At 37.0% G+C, this 17,655-nt stretch overlaps 2 long non-coding RNA genes and 1 other non-coding gene across 3 annotated transcripts; all 3 read right to left on the minus strand.

Moving 5' to 3' along the window:
* Nucleotides 1-262: 262 nt before the first annotated feature.
* On the minus strand, nucleotides 263-5,043 carry LOC145767382 (uncharacterized). The gene is made up of 4 exons (XR_014288772.1): nucleotides 4,904-5,043; nucleotides 2,005-2,187; nucleotides 954-1,082; nucleotides 263-445 (listed from the first exon to the last, which is right to left on the minus strand). It is a non-coding gene; the product is annotated as an uncharacterized LOC145767382 (long non-coding RNA).
* A 3,968-nt stretch (nucleotides 5,044-9,011) lies between these two features.
* On the minus strand, nucleotides 9,012-10,067 carry LOC145767014 (uncharacterized). The gene is made up of 2 exons (XR_014288735.1): nucleotides 9,948-10,067; nucleotides 9,012-9,382 (listed from the first exon to the last, which is right to left on the minus strand). It is a non-coding gene; the product is annotated as an uncharacterized LOC145767014 (long non-coding RNA).
* A 6,140-nt stretch (nucleotides 10,068-16,207) lies between these two features.
* On the minus strand, nucleotides 16,208-16,278 carry Trnag-gcc (transfer RNA glycine (anticodon GCC)). Its single transcript has one exon. It is a non-coding gene; the product is annotated as a tRNA-Gly (tRNA).
* Between the last annotated feature and the right edge of the window lie 1,377 nt (nucleotides 16,279-17,655).

Here is a 17,655-nt window from a genome sequence, read left to right on the forward strand (position 1 = left end):
CCGAATTATTTTAAAATTTTTGGGCCTACGTAATCCCAACTCTACTGCCAACGTAGTTCATCGTTGGTACCTACGCTGGCCAAACGCACTTTGCACTTTTCGTCGCAGTTGGCCATGCATATTTTGCACTAATCGTTGTAGTTGAGCAACGTTGGTTAAACTTAACCTGCAATTTCAAGTTGACACTGTCCTGATGATCCATATGCCAATATGATGACCATCTTCTTATACTGAGCAAATTTAAGTCAATGATGTAAACAAACGTAAAGTTGTTGAAAAATACATTTATTCGAATGGTAAAATGCACCACCCATGCACAATTCACAGCTACGACAAGACATGCATAAAAGTCTAAAAACACAGTGGACTGAGGTACTTCATGCCTCATCAGAAGACTGCGCCTGGATGTAACAACGTGATCTGTGGCGGCCTCAAACGCAAGTACCTATAAAACAATATGCAACATTTGTAAAGAAAACAGGGATGAAAGAAAATATACTGTACAGTGCAAATTAGGTCGTGTTAGAGCACCGTGAAAGAACAGACTCTAATTGCTACATATCCCATGGATATGTGTATGCAACACCCGGTTATGTTACAATAACAAGCATTTTTTTAATACATCCTAACATGCCTCAGTATGTTTTAATTCTGTAATTCGTAGCCTATACGATGGGGTGGGGAATGGGTATACCGTTATGTTCTATCAACCTCTAACATTAATGCACATTCGTTAATCGTGTTAATGCGGTTTGCCTTCTCTAACCAGTGCAAATTATTATTGTTATCGTTTGATAGATCTTCGAAGTCAAGTCTTAAAATGTGTGTATATTTCTTGAAGTTCTGCTCCAGCAATAAATTAATCGCTGGTTAAGTAAATAAAAATGCTTTTATTGCCCTTATTGAGAGAATAGTAACAATTTGTCAGTGACGGAGAGAACAAATGAACATACCCGCAGTACGTTTTGTAGCAAGACGTTTAAGCCGGCCTCCATCGCGGTCTTCCCACGTCTTAAACCAGTCGCCCAGTTTGTGGTCGATTTCTTGTAGAGTGCATGATTTCGTATTGCTCTGGACAACATCTATAAGTAAAGCAGTTTTGTAAACAAATAATGTTACATCGATTTTTATTTTTACACAATCATCTACAGCAGTGGCCAGCGGCTCTTAACATGTGGGTAATTACTCAATCTGGGGAAGTTTGAGGTCTTCCAGAGGGCAATGAGCAGGACAGTGCAAATTATTACCAATTTTTAATCAAACTTAAATCATTGTTGGGTTTGGCTTTGGCTATTCCATTCAATTGATTGCCAAAGACTAATAAAATTGGTACGAATGGAATTAATTTTATGCTGCTGTTTGGAAGTCTTAACGAGCAGATGCAGAACAACGTGTTCTTGTCGAAGGTTGCTTATTTGTGCGACTTTTTCTCTGACATAAACGCCTTGAACTGCTTGCAGGGCAAATGGACAAGGTTATGGGATTTAATAGACAAATAATAGATTTAAGATGCCCAACATGCTTAATTGCTTAAAGTGGGGTAACGGGTCAGAAAAGGTTAAGAACGTTGCTCTACAGAGTCTACAGTCTGTTTCACGTGCGTGGCACGATCATCAGGAGAGCTGTAATGAAAATAAAAGCGAGGACATCACCATAAGCATAGCCGCCGAACCCAGGAAGGTCGGCCTTCCCGACCTTTTCGCAGAGAAGGCCACCCTTCCCTGCGAAATCGGCCAGATCAACTTTCTAATCTCATCTTTTTTATTGCACACGAGTAAACAGCAGGTGTTTTTCAACTAGATCTAGACTGAGGCATTAATCAGGGATAGTAAACAGCAAATTGACAAAAAAGATTACGAAAAAGGTAAACTTCAGATGCTGCAAAACTTATGATATATCCAAGGTTGCTATTTCATTGAAAATTAATCATGAACAGTAAGTATTCTTTCTGGAGACGATATCATACCAACAAAAGGTGAATACAAAACTTAAACAAACACTTACCTACGACCATGTTCTTTAAGTTTTGCATGGAATCAAAAGAAAACTTTTTCTCTCCACTTAATTTATTTTCCCCTTCCCGGTCCGCGAGACGTAACTTGCGACTTCGTTTAACATCACCTGAGGCATCAATCGATTAACCGTGTCGTATAGGCTTTTTCCTCCTATACGACACAGTTGTTTGAACTGCAATAGAACAGATTGATGTTGAAATGCATAAGCCGAGATCGTTAAAACAGCATAGAAAGCAGACCCATCAAACAGTCGCAGTGCGTACCAGGCTACCAGCATACATAGGCGTCGAAATAGGGTGGGCCGGGTGGGCTTTATTTTAACAAAATATGTTTTGCCCACCCTGTTTTCATGACACCTATGAAGTGTTCATTACAATTATTTCCGCTTTTGTTTTTAGCTGAATTATCCAACCAACTGCAGTGCAACCTCCGAAGACTTGCAATAAACAAGATCACAGATATGCGTAAATCAAACGCACAATACCACATTCCAATTGACAACTTTGAAGGTGGGTATGTAAATGAACCCAAACCTCCAAACAGCAACATTGATACCAACATCAAATTGTTCCAAATTCCAGTTATTAACATCAAGGCTAAATATTTTCACCAAGTTGTCAACTTAAACCTCAAAGATATCAAGCATCTGCTCATGTATTTGGATTAAAACGTAGAGATGGCCTCATCACATCAGACAAAAACTAAAGTCCCGAAAGCTGACGAAATTCTTCTATACCAAACATGATTTTAATGTTTGTGCAGACTAATACTGTGTGATGCTGAAACCAGCTTTGAAATTTTTGTGTTTTCAATATGGAGTTGTGTGATACAAACCATACAACAGCATGTCTGTAAGAATGTGAAGGACTGATTCACACTAAGCGTTTTGACTCCAATATGACATTTGAAATACAAACTAAATATGCACACAATGAATTCAGTTTATTTAAAAATTTCTAAAACAAAACTATATTCTGCCTCATTGAAGCCGAACTGTGACAGTGTGAATCAGCCATAAAAATAGTGGGTTACTCGAAGTCCACTTTGAAACTAGACTGTTTTATTGATTCTTTGATTGTTAAGATCAAGTGTATTTATACTAGAAGAGGACTTCATTTGTTTGAGTAAGTTTTTAAAAGTAGTTCTAATTGATGGGGTATGTTTCACAGTCATAAGATCAATCATTATACACTTTTGACATCGTACCCACTGCATCAGTGCTTGATTTTACTTTAAAAAATCAGTAATTTGCTTGTAACTTTTTTTCTGTACATTTTTAAGAGAAAGTTCTTTGGAAATAAGATAGAAACATGTTACTTCTGCAGCATTTAAGCCAAAAACTAACTTTCTAGTATAAGCGGTTATCAAGATATGGTAAAATTAGCTATTTTCAGCTCGTTTGGTGAAATTGCACGGCCACTAGAGGGTGCAAGAACCCAAAATTATGATAGAAGTATTTCATTTGATATTTGGGGCCATATATCATGACCACTTTTTGAAATTCAATTTTTTTTATTTTTCACTCCACCCTAATGAAAAATTCGTACCGTCAGTTACCTTGAAAAGATCAAGAGAAAAAATTAAAAAAGCTGTAGTCGCTGATCGTAGTTTTCGCAAACATTTTAAAAGGATTAGATATCGATTAGCTAGGCATCGGTATCCGCAAACAAACAAACTGAAAAGATTGAGAGAAAAAAATAGAACATTGCTGATCGCAGTTTCCGTTTTTCCGCAAACATTTTAAAATTTCCGGTAATGCAAACATTTTAAAGTTTCCGGTAATGATTCTAAGAGTTTGCCGAAGTCGCTGAACGCAGTTTCCGCAAACATTTTAAAAGGGTTAAGGTTTAGGGTGTTTCCGCAAACAAACAAACTGAAAAGATCGAGTGAAAAAAAAATAGAACAAAGCCGAAGTTGCTAATCGCAGTTTCCATTTTTCCGCAGTTTCCGCAAACATTTCAAAATTTCTGGTAATGATCCTAAGAGTTTGCTGAAGTCGCCGATCGCACTCGCAGTTTCCGCAAACATTTAAAAAGGGGTAGGCCTACCTCTAAATACCCATTGTCAGGCATTAGACAAATCCTAGACAATGCCTTGAAATTACCGACAATGCCTGAAAGTAGCTACTCTACTTTAGTCTACAATGCCTGACAACCCCTGAAAATGCTATAATGCCTAACAAACCCGTCAACCACTGATAATGATCGACAATGCCTGGAAATTCCCAACAATGCCTGAAAGTAGTTAGCCTACTCCACAATACCTGACAACCCCTGAAAATGCTCCACAACCCCCCAAAAAGCCTACTATGCCTGACAATACCCGACAATGGGTATTTAGAGGTACCGTTTTAAAAGGGTTAGGCTTGATTAGAGTTTCCGCAAACATTTTAACAGGGTTCGGGATTAGGGTTGATCAAAGTTTCCGCAAACATTTAAAAATTTCTTTGAATGATCCTAAGAGTTTTTGTTTGTTTGCGGAAAATTTTTTAAATGTTTGCAGAAACTGTGATCAGCGATTTCGGCTTTTTTTAATTTTTTTCTCGATCTTTTCAAGGTACGAACTGACAGTACGAATTGTTCATGGTACTAATTAGGTTGCATCCGATGCTGCGCAATCTACTTCATAAAACAATCTGCAAAAAACTTGTGGTATATACATAATGCGGTGATAGTAGCAACACTCAAATCCTGATAAAAGCACTTCTTCTTGACATAATAGTCATTTTTATGCCACTTGAAAGTGAAGATACCACTTTTTGCAAAATCGAGTAGGCTACTTCTAAAAATGTTACTTCAAAACCAATAAACAGGTCACGTAATTGCCGTAAAAAGTATTAAATAGTTTACCCTGAAGAATAGATCTGAGTCAACTGAAATAAACCTTACCTGAGTTTCATAATGATCATTCATTTGGGCAGTGCTCTCATAAATGAAAACCTGAAAGTCCCCAAAGCTACGTCTAAAAATTCCTAGATTACATCAAAGTTCCCTAAATCATTATTACATTCGAACAGTTTCACGTTCTGAAACAAAAAGCAAGAGTTAAGCGGTTTAAACAACAACACTAGCAAAAACCATTCTACATAACTTTGTTGTATTAGTGGGCAAAGTCTCACAGCAAAAAGCAGTACGGTATGTTAAATTACAGTGATGTTTAACATTACAGGGATACAGTGAAGATTTCCCAATGCTTATCACATGCTAAAAATGACATAAACTGTGCACGACTATCGACTTATTCATGAGAGCTAATTCGACTAGTAATTACCTAGTTGATTAGTTCATGTGCTTCAGCATCTGTAGCTGAACTCTTCATGAGCCCTTGCCAACTGCAACAATTTAGCTTGATCCCTTAATCCCAGTTTGTCAGCTGACTTCATACCTTGGGTGTGTAGCAAACCAACTAAACTTTCTCACTTTAAACTGTTCCTGTAGTCAGTTTTAATGTTCTTCAAGCTATCCGTACTAACAAGTCATTCAACTGGGGCATTTAAACATGGTAGGGACATTAGGCAAGTGACTACTTTGCTATGAACTCAAATATGGAAGAAAACTTGACAAATAAACTTCCATTCATTCTGTAAGCGAACAAGACAAAACTGCAAATGCAAATGTCGTCCAACTCCATTTGGGTTTTCGCGCGTTTTTTACGATTCACGTCACAGACAATTGTAGTTTCTGACTGCGCATGCGCATCGTCATCTCTTTTTAGCGAATTTTGAAAAAGCACGTTCAGATCAGAGCCACTATATACATAGTCTGGAAAGTCATGTTTTGAGGTTGTTGTTTACAGCGCCACCTAGGAGAGCTATGGTTAAATCACAAAATCTGCTTGGAAGGTATGCAAATACAGGCATATTGTCTACTATCAACAGTGAAACTGTTGATGATATTGTGGTTGCAGACTTGTTTTAAACTATTGTAGAATGTTTAGGATGTTAGTTACAGTTATTATCCAGAAAAATTCGTTTGGTCTACTTTTCTGAGGCTTAGTTTAGCATGACTACAAGTAGTTAAAAGATGATGTGACTTCAAATTACTAAGGAATTGATTAGTTTATAGTTTGAAGTAGTGGTCTTTAAAGTTCATAAGTTTCAATGTATCAAGTGTATACAGCAGCTTACTAATGGAAGGGTTTAATTAGTAAATATTTGTGAAAGCTTTAAGTTGAAGTAGGCTTGAAATTAGTACCGTAATTGGCAGATGCTGCTTAGCCAGCATCATTTTCAAAAACATTGATTGATCAACTAATTCAGTTGACAGTTATTTAAAAAAAGTGTATAAAGATACAACAAAAGTTGATAGGTTTCAATCTGTGGCACTCAAAATAGCCACTCCCAAAAATAATTTGTAAACAAAGAGCATTAGCAAGACAATTTTGAGTAGGCTACTGTACCGGTAAGTATGCAGGTTCAGTAATTTAAAGCAACAATGTCACAAAGGTTACAAGTCCTGAGATTTAACTTAAAACTAGTTAGGCTGAGGGAAGATACAGCAGAATCAGATCGTCGTCGTTCGTATGAAGCAGAAAGTTTATGGTCAGCCGAATGGAAGGACTTGGAGCCAACTTTTCGTCAAGTCATCTAGTGTACGGAGGCCTGTTATTCCATTGGGAGGGGAATAGATGGGACACCCAAAGATAATGTGGTTAGCTGTTTGCTCCGTCGCACCGCACTGACAAGCAGCAGAGTCCCTTATGCCCCAGCGTGTCAAGCAAGCATTGAAGCGGCCAACTCCCGTTCTTATTCGGTTCAGTGTCACCCACTCCCTTCTCTGAAGCTCAGAACCAAGTGGGAGTGAAGAGGCAGGAGAGACATCGAATAGAACGAGGCGAGACTTTATTTTTGGCACAGTGCTCAATTCCTCGGACCAGGCATCTGACGTGCTGAAATCAGCGAGCTGGAGTTTTGCAGCATGCCTTACAAAAGGGCGCCGTGATGGTAGGCGTTGTATGATTGGGACATTGACAGTGGATACGCAATCGTGTAGTATGTGGTTCGGATCAGCACAGGCTTTATTTACCAACGAATCAGATAGGCTACCGTAACGTGTTCCGTATTTGAAGAACCTGGTTTGCGACATATATAGCATCTTAATTGATTACGTACAGACTGGAAATTTGATTGAATAGACCAGTTAAGGCAGTTATGCTGACAAAGGTTATGTTTTGTTTATTTCCTTTGTGTTGTAATTTCCTGTTATCTTAAGCATGCCGTTCTTTGAAGATCAATTAGTCTACTTTGAGACTACTAGCAGACACTAATGCATTAACCGGTTAACCACTACCTTTGTTAGCAATTATCTTTTGTTGTTATTAGCATTACAGTTCATAATCAAATGCTGTACTCTATGTAGGGTTGTGAATTATCTTAGTTATGATTATTTAGTTTGATAATGTCCCAAGTTAAGCGTAAATGGGGTGGAATAAACTGCTGTTTACCACAATGTAACAACACTACAAATATGGGATTTTGTTACTTGTACAAAGTTCCAAGTGATGAAAAGAAAAGGTTTTCTGTTTCAACAGCACAGTGGGAAAAACAGTTTCATCAGGTAAGATCAACACAATAAAATAGTATAATTTTATGCTGTATGTCATGATGGTTGACATTAGTAAAAATTAAGAGCTTATGCCTAGTGAATCACATAATGTGTCACACATATTATGTTTTTTTTTAAATTTAAGCAATAAGCATATGGTGCTCACTGCTACTTTACTCGTATATTGAGAAGATTCACTAATCTAGCATCCCTGTGTAGTGTGTTTGTTTGTTTGTTTATCTTTATCCTGCATTGCGGGAAAGCGGACTTGAGCGCTATGCATCGGTGTACGCTTTTCGACGTACACCTGACCCACGCTGCAGCCGACTGCAATGTCTGTTTCCGGTTGTCTACTCTACTTATGACTTAAATTTGGTACTACCCATTACTCGAAATCGATCACTAGGTAGAGGCAATTATCGTAAAGTTTCTTGCCCAGAGAAACAACAGTAAGTGCGGGTGGCTGAAGTCGAACATGCAAGCTCTCGACTGCGAGCCCAACGCGCTAACCACTCGGCCTCGGCCCCAACGCGCTAACACTAGTTAATTAGTAATGAACACGTGTGCTAATTGTAACATACATTGCTAAATGTTATTTATGATAGGTCATTGATTTTCAGATTTAGTTGGGGATGTCAATAGAGAGAATATGCTACTAAGTAAGGCTTCAGATGCTCTTCTCGTATCGTCCTTACCAGCAATAATTTGGGAAACGTCTGCTACTGGCGCAGATTATGTACCATACTTGCAAGAATAAAGCAGGATCCTCTTGAACATTACTTCGGTCGACAGCATCAAAGAGTTGCATGTGATACTGCGTCTACAGTTCGAATGTTTAGCAGTACCGCCAAAAGTTTAGATATTGTAAAGCACTCTGCAGTGAAGAGATCTAATGTTGAGAGTGAACATTAGACTAACCACTCTGGCATACTGCGCTTTACTCAAAACTGCATAAAACAGTGATTGAAATTGGCACTTTGAGAATCCGTACCTGCATTGAAGGAACTCCGTATCTACAATGCATACTGTATATTCTGGTACAGTAAACCTCACATATAACATACAGTATGGGTATATAAACGAGAATTTTAATCCGCATGGTTTCTTATACTTTTTAGTTCATTCGAATGAATGGGGATTATAAAAGTGGTTTACTGTACTTTCACTGCAACTACATCATTGCCGCATTGGCACCCTTCTGTGTACTTTTTACAGTATTTAAGTTACGGTATAATAGAAAGCCTATTTTATTCTTTATTAAAGTAATGTGCTGTGAAATCAGCTTGAAAAGCATGCTACGATGTTTATTGTACAAATCAAAAACGGATAACAAAATACAACAGGAATCCCCCTTCAATGTTTGCTTTTAGAATTGTTTATACTTTTCGGAGTGCTAGGCCTACGAAGTGCACTGTTCGGCTTATGCAATTGTTTAGCTGTTTTGTTTCTACCATGTAAGAAGTCTTGCAGTGGTAAGTAAAAATATGACTCCTCATACGCATACAGCACTTTTTTTTATAAGTTCAGTTTTTTTTTTTATTTCTGACCATCACAGCGAAAGCAATACATGTCAACATAGCAAGGGTCTAGAAAAGTTCTTCAAAAGCGCCATCGTAGAGGTTCCAGTTAATGAATTGCTGTATACCTTCCACAGTCCAAGTCCGGCAATAAGCTTTCTTTACATTTAGTTTACAATACTCATGATATGCATTAGGCAGATTAAGGTTGTTGATTTCATTGAGCAATATGTCAGTGTAATTCCCCACTTTTCGAAGAAAATTCCCCCTTCATAGGCGAATTTCCACCATCCAAATCTTCATTCAACTGTAAAATACAAATAAATTCAGTAGCCTAATGCACCATCTTCATCAAGTGCCATTAATATCTCCGAACTAAGGTGACCATGTGATGCCATTGTTCTTTAGCATACCAGTAATGTAAAATAAGTCACGTTCAATTGCTATATATAGTATGCAAAAAAATGGCATCCAAAGAAGAACGTTCATTACTGGTATCTCAAAATTATTGAATTAATGCACTTCTAAAGTAGCACCAGCATAATCGTGTATATTGCATAATATGCTTTTGAAAGCTAACTTTTTCAACCTGAAGGCCCTGAAGCAGTTAAGTATTTCATTGGTTAGATTTCCAAATTTCATATTGATAATATTATTATTACAATTTATTTGCATCACACCAATAAGTCCATATTAATTACCATACATGCAAAAAGACAAAAAAAAATACAAGAATAATCACAATATAATAACCCGGTTAACAGATAATGCTGTTGCGGAGAATTGTTAACCAGTAAGCTTTAGGTTTAGATAGTAATAACTATATTTGGTTGAATAGTATTTTGCATGTAAAGAAGTCAAGCTCAACATACCTTATCGAAAAATATAAGATGTTCTTCACTCATGTCTTGAAGAGCTTCCAAGCATTGTGACAACATTTTAATGACTTTTAAGAATTGTATAATTGTAAACCTTTTTGTACACTTATTGCTGCATTGTAAGAAATATATATATATATATATTATATACTGTATTTATGAACATTCTCTATTTGTATTAAGCATATAAATTGTTTTCAAAATCAGGAATGACAGGCCCACAAGTAACATGCTAAAATGTAACATATCTGAAATATTCAAATTGTCAAAATCAACAACTTGGCAGTTCATTTTAAATATGTGAATTAGTTAAGAAATTGGGATGCAACCTAATGCCAAGTTGTTGATTTTGACACGTTATGATAGCCTATAGGTATTTTGTAACATATGTCAAGCAGATCACAAGCAATTAGTAACGGTAGCCACTTCAACAAGAAAAACTTCAGCCATGCCACTGAAACCTCAAGCAGTCATAAGCTAGCCTATGTTTTCTGTGATGTGAAAAAGGGCGAAAAGAAGATGATACAAAGCAAAGTAGTGGTTAACCGGTTACTGCATTAAACCAGTGTTTGCTAGCAGTCTCAAAGTAGACTGATGACCTACAAAAAAATGGCATGCTAATAAAAAATTACAACACAAAGGAAATAAACAAAACATAACCTTTGTCAGCATAACTGCCTTAACTGGTCCATTCAATCAAATTTCCAGTCTGTAGCCTACATAACCAATTATGCTATGTCGCAAACCAGGTTCCCCAAATATGGAACAAGTTACGGTAGGTACCGTATCTGATTCTGCTGTATCTTCCTTCAGCCTAACTAGTTTTAAGTTAAATCTCAGGACTTTTAATATTTATGACATTGTTGCTTTAAATTACTGAACCTACATACTTACCGGTACTCAAATTTGTCTTGCTAATGCTCTTTGTTTATACATTATTTTTGGGAGCGGTTATTTTGAGTATCACAGATTGAAACCTATCACCGTTTTGTTGTATCACATAATAAAACAACTTTATAGACCTTTTTAAAATAACTGTCAACTGAATTAATCGATCAAACAATGTTTTTGGAAATGATGCTGGCTAAGTAGCATCTGCCAATTACGGTACTAATTTCAAGCCTACTTCAGCTTAAAGCTTTCACAAATATTTAGTAATTAATCCCTTCAATTAGTAAGCTGATGTATATACTTGGTACATTGAAACTTATGAACTTTAAAGACCACTACTTCAAACTATAAACTAATCAATTCCTTAGTAATTTGAAAACTCACATCATCTTTTAACTACTTGTAGTCATGCTAAACTAAGCCTCAGAAAAGTAGACCAAACGAATTTTTCTGGATAATAACTGTAACTAACATCCTAAACATTCTACAATAGTTTAAAACAAGTCTGCAACCACAATATCATGCACAGTTTCGCCGTTGATAGTAGACAATATGCCTGTATTTGCATACCTTCCAAGCAGATTCTGTGATTTAACCATAGCTCTCCTAGGTGGCGCTGTAAACAACAACCTCAGGCAGATTTGCCATTGACTTTCCAGACTATGTATATAGTGACTCTGTTCAGATGTCCGCCATTTTTTACAATGTACCAATTACTCGCGTTTGTCAATGCTTTAGATATGGCGTGCTGTGCATATGGATGTAGAAAACGAAGAAAATACAATTCAGATGATAAAAGGAGTAAATATTATTCCAAGATATTTACTAATCTCTCGGATCATGTGTTTGAATGCACCGTTACCAATAATCATATTTTTACACTAGTCAAAACTGTGTCCAAATGTTATTTAAAAATTAGGTTTTACCGCATTGGTAAGAAAACCTGCAAGCAAATACAAGCTAAATTGGTTCGTAAAACGCTTAACAAAAATTCTGTCTTAACAAACGTCTGTAGACGTTGAATCAGTGTAAAAATGACAGATTTTGTTGTATGGCTTGGCTGTAACAGCGCAGCTTTCACGCAAATTTGAGACAGTAACAATGGCGAATGCCTTTTTTTAATTTCTTCAATCGAGATGCGCTGTCTAGTTGTTATAAGATGTTTATGGTTTTTTTAAAGTGCTTGCCTGAAACACATGGTACGGGAAACTGTGGTCCAATTATTCAGCTTAGTGTTGTCATAATTTTTTTCGAAAATAAAATGAAAACTTCGAAAACAAAAATGAACGGAGCACGTAAAAATTGCGAGATGAAACTACAGCCCTGATCAATTTTAAGAAGGCAGAGTATAGTTATTTAGAGCCATAGTAGAACAATAAAAAAACTAGCTGCTGCTAACAAACTTGAAAAACTGCAGCTAAATTTGCAAATTAGTGTTTTATTTTTCAGAATTAGTGATATTCATAGTGATGCATGATTTAGAAAAACATTTCAAATTTTTTTTTTGCTTATCGCAATAACGTAAAAAAATTGAGGGGTTACCGTAGTTCGCCCGCAAATAATGACGTTGGCCCAACGTTCTGTACAACTGCACACCAACATTGGAAAAACCGACTTCCTAATTTTAAGTTTTTTTGCATTTTCATTGTCCCATTACAATTGTAAAAGGAATACGATGAAGCAAACTTAAACAATTCTTCGAAGGTATCTTCAATTAAAATATTTCAAAAGTTGGCAAAACTACACTACCCTCAGCCAACCCGAACAACTGTCAGCCAACGTTGGGCCAAGGAAAAATGTTTACTGGGTATTTACTTGTGGTATCGTTATTGTATTTTGGCCTCCAAGCACGCAGATTTGGCCGCCGAGAAGGAGCTCTCGGTAGGCCACGATGGCTGCCGGAAAAAAAATACGAGTTTTAAGGCTTGAGTAATGTACGTAATTCATATGTGTAAAATAAGTCACGTTCAATTGCTATATATAGTATGCAAAAAATGGCACCCAAGGAAGAACGTTCATTATCGGTACCTCAAAATGTATATATAGCTACGGAATTATTGAATTAATGTACTTCTAAAGTAGCACCATCGTAATGGTGTAAGTTATATATAATTGCATAGGCCTATTATGCTTTTGAAAGCTAACTTTTTCAACACGAAGGCTAACCCTGAAGCAGTTAAGTATTTCATTGGCTAGATTTCCAAACTTCATACACTGCTTCATACCATATTGATAATATTATTATTACTATTTATTTGCATCAGACCAATAAGTCCATATTATTTACAGTAGAATTCGCCTATAACGGCACCTCTAGGGGATTGCAAAAAGTGACGTTATAGCCGAATTGACGTTATAGACGAACTACCGCAAACTATTCCAAAACTGTCTTTTGATTAAAGAAAGAGGTGTATAATCCAGTCAGGTTTACTGTGTACCACCAAACTGACAAAAGTCATGCAGAAAACACAGTAAATTAAGAAATTATTTAAAAAAAATAATCTACAGCAAAAGGTACAGGAAATTTGCGCAATACAGCTCATTACACACAGTGGTAGCAGGCCCGAATTTAGGGGGGGGGCAGTTGCCCCGGGCCTCTTGACTTTTGAAGGGCCCCCCTATGTGGAAAAAAATGTGATTTTGTGTTATTTTTTTCCTTTTGGCCTTTAAAGTTTCTGCAAAATGCTGTGCAGTACTGGACTGATGCTACTGTAAACGTAGAGACGGTTTTTCGCGCCGTGAGCGCAAAAAAATTTTTTGTACGGAGGCCCCCCGATCTAAAAGTGCCCCGGGCCCCCCATCGGCTAAATCCGGCCCTGAGTAGTAGAGAAGTTTATTAGCAAAAAAGGCATTGATCTTCAGCTGTTTCGGTTTTGACACGGATTTTTCTACCACATAGCGTTCAGCTTTTGCTAAATAATGTAGGATTTGCTCGCTATCGTCGTGACTTCGGAAGTATCGGTCTAGTTGTCTGATTGACTTCAGGGCTTCTACTGGGGTTGAAACGGCTTCTACAGGATCGTCGCCATCACCATCATCATCGGCCTCCTTTTGTACGATATCTTCTGCGGCAGTTTGTACATGTATGTCATGCAAAATGTCGCTCTCTGTTACTGTTTCACAAGTTATGACGTTTTCATCACTTTCGGAATACTCAGTAAAATCACACGTTTCTGGAATTAAAGTCCATGCTGCGAACGACGTAGCAAAATATAGGGAAGACATTTTGCAAGCAGCAGCGCTAACTGGATTAAAAGACTGACCGTTCGTGGTGAAGGCTTAAAGTGACGTTATAAACGAACAAAAGACCTCTGGGGACCAATAAAGGGTGCTGTTACATGCAAATTGACGTTATAGGCGATGCTGTTATAGCCGAACTACAATGTACGTAAAAGATAGGAATTCTGCCAGGACCGAGCGAAATGTGACGTAATAGGCGAATTGACGTTATAAACGAAGCCGTTATAGGCGAATTCTACTGTATGTACCATACATGCAAAAAGACATAGGCTAAACAAAAAAATACAAGAATAATCATAATAACCCGGCTAACCGATAATGCTGTTGTGAAGAATTGTTAACGAGTAGGCCTAAGCTGCAAACATTTGGCTAACTCAACACTATTGGCTAGACTATCTCTTTTCTCCTTGTCAGTAACGTCTTCACAATTATCTGAGACTGACAAAAAACTCAAGGATCCATTCCATCACCCACCAGGACAAGAAACAATAACTTACACTGGATATCAAACCTCAATCGTCTTAGGCTACTGTGTGATGTGCAGTCTAACCATAGAAAGAGCTCAACACCTGCTCTCCTGGGCCACATTGAAACGGGCTTTTGCCTGAGGATGGGTTTCTTTTATGTCCGGTTTTCTTTCTCCATCCTATTATTATTATTATTATGACTGCTCATCCACATCAATATTGGAACTGGCAAATTCAATCCACAATACTTTTCATTAGGCTGTCATTCAATACTACATGTGTGCTTTTCTGTTTTTGTTTTATTTTTTGCTATTTGTTTTTTGGGGTTTTGTGGCCGTGCTAACTACTGATATATAGCCTACTACATAATTTTTCATTCAGGCACGTTTTAAACCTTTCAAGGTTTTGCCATCTTTTCCCGTTCGTTAACGTGCTGGTAGGTTTATATCGATTTTTGTAGTTAGTATCTTTTTCGTCCCAGACGCGTTAATGACAAAAAATAAAATGATTGATTGATTCATGATACTAACTCAGTCTGACTGTGTACACTACATTACATGTTGTATACACAGTACATAGCCTAGCCTCTATTATTATGACACCATAATCAGTTAGCATAGGCATAAACTAACTTTTATAAACCGGAAAGATATCACTAGCTTAAGCTTATCATACCTAACTGTACGTCGAAAGTCGAACCTCAGTGAACTTTGTCATTGCTACTCAAGTTCAACTGTAAATCAACGGATTACCTAATTTTAACTAAAAGAATTGAGAACTAACTCACTCACTGGCCACTGCACTCGCGTCTAATTCCCAAAATGGCGAGAAAAGAAATTAAACGACAGAAAGGTGAGAAAGAAATCAAGCGACAAAATAAAATGATTGAAAATGAAAAATGATTTGAGGATGGGAAAGAGAGTAAGAGGATTCTGGATGTCGAGGGACGACGGAAACCAGCTGATCATTGTCATTCCAGATCATATTAAAAAGTTTTTCTTTAAAATTGCTAAAAACAACAATTCCCTTTTTAAGACAAAGTTACCTTGTAAAATTGTTAAAAATCCTTAAAAAATCCTTCCTATCTTCTGTTCTTTCTTTTTGTTTATCCTTCGAAGCGTTGAAAAATCCCGATTTCGGGATAAAATCCTTCAAAGTGGAAGCACTGGCTATGCTTTCATAATATTCTGATGCACCACTAGGGGCGCTGTTTCACGAGCGACAACAACTGCCTTTTTCGTTAGCCTTCCAGATTAGTAATACAGAGACTGTGATTTGACTGTTAAATTTTATTCAAGTTGCTTTTATATGAAAAACAAGCCAAGAATGAAATGATTGTGTATATTTTCAGATTTATTTTCGTCGACTAAAAAATTGCGACTTATCCAGACGGGCATGCACAATAATCGATCATCCAAAAGATTGTTTTATGTAAACTATGAGCACCTGGAATTTTTTGTGTTCGTGATCACATTGTGTTTCTTTACTATCGTTTGTGTATATTGCTCAAAATCCAAGTCGAATGGCAACTGAATTGTTGTCTTGTAAAAGAAAACTTCCATTGATTTGATATTAGGAAACTCTTATCATGGAGAAATTCTGAGAAGGAAATAGTTTCATTTTATAACGAAACAAAATGGTCAAACAACATTAAAGTGCATTGGCCGGGAATCGAACCCGGGCCCCCCGCGTGGCAGGCGGGGATTCTACCAATGAACCACCAATGCTGAAACATTTTCCCAGATCGGAATCGAACCCGGACCGCGTGGATGAGAGTAACGAATCCTAACCACTAGACCACTTGGGATACAATCAAACACTAAATCTTCCACAATTGGATAAGAACGTTGATAACAATCAGTTCGATCTCATTCGGCATCGCCCAAATCTGTGAATTTCCATGAACAGTCCCCATCCTCCACTCATCTCTTTCTGAATGGAACAACAATGGCACGGTTGAGGATTGAAACTCCTTTTATTGCAAGTGGAAGGTTGCACAAAGCTCGCAGCAGCATGTCATCATCTGCCTCATTTCAGAATATCACGTCAGAATAAAATAGACATAAAGTGGTAAAATATTTCAATTAAAAGGAAAACAAATTGTAAATTGGCTAATCAGAAAAATTCAAATCAACAAAGAAGCTATAACGATCAACTTTTTTATCGGAATGAAAGGTTTGTGTATTTTTTCAGATTTATTCTTGTTGTCAAAAGAAATTAAGACTTATGCGGACGAGCATGCATAACACAGGCCAACAAAAAAGATAAAAAAATTTGTGTCTGCAATGTAAGATGTGATTTGGGGTATATTGAGGCTGCTGATTTCAAAAATCACATCAGATTTTACCCATCACATCAGGTTTTTGAGATTTTTGCATGATATTTTTTCTCATAATATTGGCTTTTTGGCCGAATTTTCTCTTACTGTTACCGTTTTATAAAGACCTTATGAGCCAATAGTGTTTGAAAATTTGTCATATTCATGGAAATGATTTTATTTTGTAACACTTGGAGATGTATGATGACCATGACACCATGACTATTGGAGTGACCAACCTATCTTCAGAAGGTACACTAGTCAGAAGCCCCCCTAGCTAGATGGTCCACTGGTCAAATGAGTCACCTAGACCATCTGGCTAGTGGACCATTTGTCTATGGTAGACCATCCAACTTATGTACCTTCTGAGAAAGAACTGTCCATAAACCACTCCTTACAGGCAGGGTGACATGCACTTTCGCCTGAATGCTTAGTACCATTCTACTTTTTGATATATAACATCGGTTTTATCTTTTTCGCTGAACGTGGAGATTTAAGCTTATGTGAAACTTGTCTATGACTCATTCTTATTTGAATTTTCATGTATTCAGATTTTTTCATATTAGCAAGGTGTTAATTCTGTTTGTGGTGTGAATAAGTAGCAGAATGACATCTTCAAAAAAGTGTGAAAATGACCCTGATGTTCTTTGTTACATATGTGGCAGTTATAAGCTACTGTTCCAAACCAAAGCTCTCAGCAGCAACATGTTATCGTCTGCCTCTTTTCAGAATCTCATGTCAGAATAAAATAGACATAAATGTGGTGAAACATTTCAATTAGAAAACA

This window comes from Aplidium turbinatum, chromosome 3, assembly GCF_918807975.1.
Source record: "Aplidium turbinatum chromosome 3, kaAplTurb1.1, whole genome shotgun sequence".
NCBI classification, from domain to species: domain Eukaryota; kingdom Metazoa; phylum Chordata; class Ascidiacea; order Aplousobranchia; family Polyclinidae; genus Aplidium; species Aplidium turbinatum.